Here is a 7,222-nt window from a genome sequence, read left to right on the forward strand (position 1 = left end):
CAGACAATCCCCCCCTCTAAAAGCCACAGCACAAACACAAATAACTCAAACTACTGCCCAAGCCACAACACAGACACAAACAGCGCCACCGGCCCCGACATCGGACAGGCCGACATCGGCTGCTCCCCCCCACTGGCCCCGGCTCCGACGAAAGCCACGCCTCCGGCCCCAGTAAAAGCCACAGCACAAGCACCGGCACCGGCCTAAGCTACGCCCCGGCCCATCCCGGCAGCAGTCACTCCGTCGCCTGCCCCCCCCCCCGTATCGCCAGCCCCTCCCCCGCCCGCAGCGGCACCGGCTGCTCCAGCCCCGACAAGGAGCACGGCCACTGCTCCGGCTGCTCCGACAAGGAGCGCTGCTGCCACTCAAACTCTAGCAGAACCGGCACAAGTTGCCCCGATGACCCGGAAGCAGAAAAGAAAGTCAGCTCGTTCCCCTGCCTCTGACGAAAGAGACCAGCCTAAGCCAGACAGCACAGGAGAGGGTCCTTCTAAAGCAGACCCAGGAGAGAGTCCTTCTCAGCCAGCATTAACACAGGATGAGGACTTGGATGCAGAGATAATCGTTAAATCCTTTTCTATGAAGGATTTGTGAAATATGAAAATGTGATTCCATAGATTCCAAAGGTCATGGGGAACAGGAGAGGTGCCTGAGGACTGGAGGAAGGCTGACATCACTCCAATCTTCAAAAAAGGCAAGAAGGAGGAGCCAGGGAACTACAGACCAGTTAGCCTCACCTCTGTCCCTGGGAAGGTAATGGAGCGACTCATTCTGGATGTCATCTCCAAACATGTTGAGGAACAGGAAGTCATTGGAAGTGGTCAACATGGATTTACCAAGGGTAAATCATGCTTGACCAATCTGATAGCTTTCTATGATGTTGTAACGGGTTGGCTGGATGAGGGGAGAGCCGTAGGTGTCATCTACCTTGACTTTAGCAAGGCTTTTGACACTGTCTCCCATAACATCCTCCTTAGGAAGCTGAGGAAGCATGGGCTAGATGAGGTGACAGTGAGGTGGATCGAGAGCTGGCTGTGTGACAGAACTCAGAGGGTTGTGATCAGTGGCATAGAGTCTAGTTGGAGGCCTGTAACCAGTGGTGTCCCCCAGGGGTCAATACTCGGTCCAATTTTGTTCAGTATATTCATTAATGACCTGGACGATGGGACAGAGTGTATCCTCAGCAAGTTCGCTGATGATACCAAACTGGGAGGGGTGGCTGACACTCCGGAGGGCCGTGCTGCCATCCAGCGTGACCTGGACAGGCTGGAGAGCTGGGCAGAGAAGAACCTAATGAGGTTCAACAAGGACAAGTGCAAGGTCCTCCACCTGGGGAGGAAGAATGCTAAGCACCAGTATAGGTTAGGGGGTGGACCTGCTGGGAAGTAGTTCTGAGGAGAAGGATCTGGGGGGTCCTGGTAGACAGTAAATTATCCATGAGCCAACAATGTGCCCTTGTTGCCAAAAAAGGCCAATGGAATCCTGGGCTGCATAGGGAAGAGTGTGGCCAGTAGGTCGAAGGAGGTCATTCTCCCCCTCTACTCTGCACTGGTGAGGCCACAACTGGAATACTGCATCCAGTTTTGGGCTCCCCGGTTCAAGAGGGACAGGGAACTGCTGGAGCAAGTCCAGCGAAGGGCAACTAAGATGACTGAGGGATTGGAGCATCTCCCTTATGAGGAAAGGCTGAGAGAGCTGGGACTCTTTGGCCTGGAGAAGAGAAGGCTGAGAGGAGACCTTATTGTGGCATACAAGTATCTAAAGGGTGGGTTGAAGGAGGATGGTGCCAGACTCTTTTCAGCGGTTCCCAGTGACAGGACGAGGGGCAATGGGCACAAGTTGGAACATAGGAAGTTCCGTTCAAATACACGGAAAAACTTCTTTACGGTGAGGGTGACAGAGCACTGGAACAGGCTGCCCAGGGAGGTTGTGGAGTCCCCTTCTCTGGAGGCTTTCAAGACCTGCCTGGATGCAGTCCTGAGTGATGTGCTCTAGGCAATCCTGCTTTAGCAGGGGAGTTGGACTAGATGATCTCTAGAGGTCCCTTCCAACTCTGAAGTTTCTGTGATTTAGATGGCAGAGAAGCTAAGCAGTTGGGAAACCTGGCTAAAGATGGAGGGATTGATAAAGCGATTGGGAGAAAGGCAGATGTCCTCAGTCTCTGGAGGCAACTGCTATCAGCTGTGAAGGGCAGGTATCCCTTTAAGGATGATATTGAGTGCCAACCAAGCAAATGGACCAGCATGGAAAAAGGTATTAAGTACCCGAGGGAACTGGCTGTGCAAGAGGTGGTTTATAGCAACTGGCAGACGGATTATAGACCCTGATGAAATGCCATGCAAACGATCTTTGCTGAGGAAGTTTGTGCAGAGTGCACCATCAAATTATTCCCACACTTTGTCAACAGTGGTCTAGGGAGGATCTGGTACTGATACACCGACTGTAAATGAAGTGGCTAACAAGGTTTGACAGTATGAAGACAGTCTCTCTCGTCCCCTCACTGTGGCAGCCGTGGAGAAAATGGCTGAGCAAACCAAGACAATGGCTGAGACAATGGAGAAAATAACTAAGACAATAGCTGAGCAAAATGAGAAAACTGATAAACTTTTTCATGAACTGCTTGAAAAACTGTCTGAGAAGGTGAAAGAATCCCACTCTTCCCCTGACCAGACCCAGGTTGCAGTCATTAAGAAAAAACACCCTCCCACAAATACAATTCAAGAGAAACAGGATCCACTCTGAGATTTCCTGTGGCTTTGCCTCTGCAACAATGGAGAGGACATGAGTAAGTGGGATAAAAAAACCTACTCCGGCCCTACAGGCATGAGTGCTTGAGTTGCAAGGCAAAGCAGATGGAAGAAAGAATTTCTGCAGGAGGGTGGCTGCTCCAGTCCATGACAAGTGATTCTCCGGTCCGTATAGGATCTCATCTGCTAACTGTAGATGTTGTCCTCAACATTAGAGGTGCTCTGCCTCCAGCCAGGAGGAGGAGAGGGACAACAGAGTTTATTGGACTGTGTGGATTCGATGGCTTGGCACATTAGAGCCACAGAAGTATAAAGCCCTGGTGGACACTGGTGCACAGTGTACCCTATTGCCATCGAATCATAAAGGGACAGAATCTGTCACTATTTCTGGAGTGACAGGTGGGTCTCAAGAACTGACTGTATTGGAGACCGAAGTGAGCCTGAATGGGAATAAATGGGAGAAGCACCTCATTGTGACTGGCTCAGATGCTCTGTGCATCCTTGGCATGGACTGCCTCAAGAGAGGATATTTCAAAGACCCAAAAGGGTATCAGGTGGGCTTTTGGTATAGCAGCTTGTGAGGGACTGGAACTTTAAAATAATTGTCTCAAAACTTGCTTAAGCTTCTGCAAATTGACAACAGGGCTTGCAGGCCAATAAGAAGCTTGCTTGTATCTATTTAGCACCTTCTGCAGACCATTCTCTTGCTTACCAGTCACCACCCAAGATTGCCATCAGCTGAAGAGGGTGTGTTGGCCCCAGCTGGAAAGGACATGTTGCCATCAGCTGAAAAGGGTGCAGGCCTTTGGTTATCAGAGTGTCCAGACCCTGCCTACTCTGGGGCCCACCTGGACCTGTCTCGTTAACTCCAAAATTGCTGAGGCACAATGACTGTGCTGAGCCAAGTGCTGCCCAAGCAGCAGGGGGCAGGAAAAGCTTATACAGCGACCGTGTCAAATGACAATTAGCTGGGCAAAGGCCACCGTCACACTGATTGGTCAAGCTACGGACCTACCTGGACTATAACTGGTGTGGTGACCCACCACAATTTGGGGATCAGGACTGAGACCCCCACCACCATCAACCACAGATCAATGGGATGCTGCTGAAATTCTGGAGGACTGCCGAGACGTTGTCGGGCCTGTGGTGGTGACTATACTCTTGCCACTGTCGTGGGCGGAGTGATTAACGTCACTTGTAAGAGAGAAGTAGTGAAATGTTTATTGACATAAAGCAGTGATTTAACAAAGTTAGTAGTGAATGCGACAGTGTTTTACGAGATTCGATGGCAAGGTACACTTGATTATTTACTGCATAGAGGCCAGGGTCAGACAAGCTGTCAGGGAGACCCTCCCGTTGAGTCACGAGGTTCAGAAAGGACCCCCTTGCTTTCTAAACTCCTTCTCGGAGAGGAGTCTAGGCGTGGCTGGATCCAATCCTAGTCCCAGACTTGGTCACTGGTTTATGTCTAAAGGATTATATATGCACAATCAATCCTTTATATCACTTAGCTAAGATTTCAGAGTTTAGCATGCTCTCAGTCACTTACCGAGGATCTGTTGCGGCAAGGAATCTCTCAACCTCGAGGAGAAGAACCTTAAGCGAGCGTCCCCACTCAAGGGGAGATCCTGTTGTGCAGCCCGCTGCCGTGCAGGAGAGCTCAAAGGGGCTCTTGGGCTGTCCGCTATTTATGGAGTAAGATAATTGACCTATAGTCATATTCTCATGGGAACAAGATACCTAGGTCCCCACTCCAGACGGTGTTTTGGTTATGTTGCCAGCCATCTCCCACAGTTCAAGTGCAACTCATAACAACTCCCGCCAATGGCCATGGCTTGAGCAGGAGCTGGGGGGGGGAAAGAGGGAAAAGGGGAGAGCACACCACCACACTCCACCCCGTGACTATAGTCAATTCATCTTACCTTCACAGAGTGGTGGTGCGGTCACCTCTTGCCTCTGTGCCATAAATAGTATGCTAATAGTTTGTGCGCTTAGAGATTCACGGTAAGTAGACAGTAAAGCACTGCTATTTGTTATTTGTTAATTTGTATGGTTTGGGTGGTTGGAGTTGGGTTATTTGTTTGGTCAAGTACCAAACTTTTATATACAACATTACTATAAGCAACAAACATATTAAAATTAGAACTAGCAAGATCACAACTGGATGAAGCATACAATTAAGCAGTCCCGTTGCTATTGGTGAATTTCCCACCAATGGTGTTCTCCATCCTTCTTCACTCTTTCAAAGACACGGTGTATCTCTTCTGTATCATGCTGAACAGTGATTAGAGTTTTGTGTCCATTATTTCGAATTCGTTCTAGCAGCTGACACAGGTCATCATGCTGTAGTAGTTTCTTCACCAATGTAAGATTCATTCCGATAGGGGCAGGCAACAAATCTTGAATCAATGTATAAATAGATTGTAGCAATTGATAAGACGTAACAGGAGCCGAATAATTGAAGTCACATCCCATAATTTTAGTAAAGTTACAAACACAAACATTTGAGTGATTACTTGTATCTATTATGTACGAATATAGTATTACAAAGGGTTCTCATACAAACACATCCTTTTCCAACATATATATAAGTACAGTTTCAGGATTTTCATCGCGATGTATTTCAAAATGACAAACATTCTGTTCAGTGTCAAGACAAACCTCTTGGGCTTTGATGGTGTTACTCTCACAAATAAATCCTTGTTGTTCTCGTACAACGCAGGCATTAACATCAACGGTCTGCCATTTGTTCCCATTCCATTGGGCCCACGCTCTATGTTCTAACGGATAGAGTATAGTTCCATTGTGATTTAATCCTAGTGCAATGATTGGGTATATGGCGTATACCGAAGCATTGCGTATTGTTAGGACAAAAGCTGACGCCTTATTGTTGATGGGGTCATAAGTGAAATTGACTAAATACCACCAGGACTGGAATTCCCTTTCAAATTCAGTTGCATTATCCCAGATTACTTTTCGAATTTCAGTGGGTAAGGTACCTTCTTCACCTTCTCGTACAATTGCTGCTGCCGTAGATTGCATCCACAGCTGAGCTTGGATACAACTAAGAGCTAGAGAAACATTGGTTTGGGCTACACCAGGTGCATCCACAATCAACTGGTGATCCCTCTTATTAATTCTTTCCCACTGAGGCAATACATCAGATAAGAGCCATTGGTTAGTTCCCAGTGCTAATAGGGAAGATCGCAATGGGTGTTACAATTTGTTTAAATCACTTATTGCTGTGCTTAGTTTATTTGCAAGTACTTCAGCATCTATACTATTTAAGACTCCTAATCCCGTCCCTATGATACCGGTCACATCTCTCCTTGTTCGTCTTGGAGAGGTGAGTGTTTGCCCACGTAACCATGCTAACCACCCTGCATAGGATGTACTCAGGAATGATGAACAGGCCGGTTCGATGGTAGAGATGTTAATTTGCATCACTAATTCTACTCGTTTAAGAGACCATGATGGATTAAATAACACTCGTTGGTGGCCTGTATTTTTGATCACATATGGTCCAATTTCAGAAATTTGTGGGGATAGAGTTTCCTCATCCTTTACAATCGGTGTGGAAGTTGTCATATGAGGCTCAGTAATGTCAATTTTGAATTTAAATGATAGTCCCACACTATGGCGAGCCCAGAGACAGACTACAAAAACCAGGTTGTACTAAGGTAAAATTGTACCAACAGTCCAATTTTTCAGAGGCGCAATGTTTCGTACCGTTGACTATTGGGTTTGATACAGTGCCGTACACTGAAATCTGAGATGCTTTCTCATGGGTAGACCCACTGATCATCCGGCACCCTATTTGAATTCTTTTCCCTGCTGTTCCCTGAAGTCAGAGAGCTCTATCGGCTCCATCTGTATCCCAGCTCCATTCATTTTCTAAGTATACTTCGCTTCCATGCGTGACCACAGTGGAAAGATTTAAATCTCCCTTCCTAGAGTGTATTCCCATACTCCCGGTATACTTAACACGAGCTTGAGACCATGGCCACTCTAGAGTTCTTCGACCACAGGTTAGAAGCAGCATTGCTGAGGTTTGGAATATTAACACGAACACAGCACTTCCATTTGCCATCCTGCAGGCTGCTGTAAGAGAAAACAAAGACTTGTTTTGGTGGGGAGAGTCCGAACAGGTTACCCCATTAACAAGAAGGAAAAATCCATCGTGCTCTAATTCTGTGTTTTGCACCACTGCTATCGGTAGCTTCCCAGGCACGTGGGCCACGAGGTTTAGTTAAGGTCATAGGCACAATACCTATGGCTGGCAAATTGACCATCACAGGCTGTCCTGGCTGTAATGTTGTCGAATATTCTTTTTCCTCATTGGATGGGACACTGAGCTCAGTTTTTAAAAAGAATGCTCGGCTTACAGGGCTTCCAGTGGGCCCATAGCGATTATTTAATTGATGGACTACTTTGGGAAGTCTCCTATCCCATTGAGCCTCGTGTGGTTTGAGATT

General features: G+C 47.4%; 1 pseudogene; it reads right to left on the reverse strand.

The window, feature by feature from the left end:
- Positions 1–4,773: 4,773 nt before the first annotated feature.
- LOC141735623 (uncharacterized) lies at positions 4,774–6,335 on the reverse strand (annotated as a pseudogene).
- Positions 6,336–7,222: the final 887 nt, after the last annotated feature.

The sequence above is a fragment of the Larus michahellis genome, chromosome W (assembly GCF_964199755.1).
Source record: "Larus michahellis chromosome W, bLarMic1.1, whole genome shotgun sequence".
NCBI lineage: Eukaryota > Metazoa > Chordata > Aves > Charadriiformes > Laridae > Larus > Larus michahellis.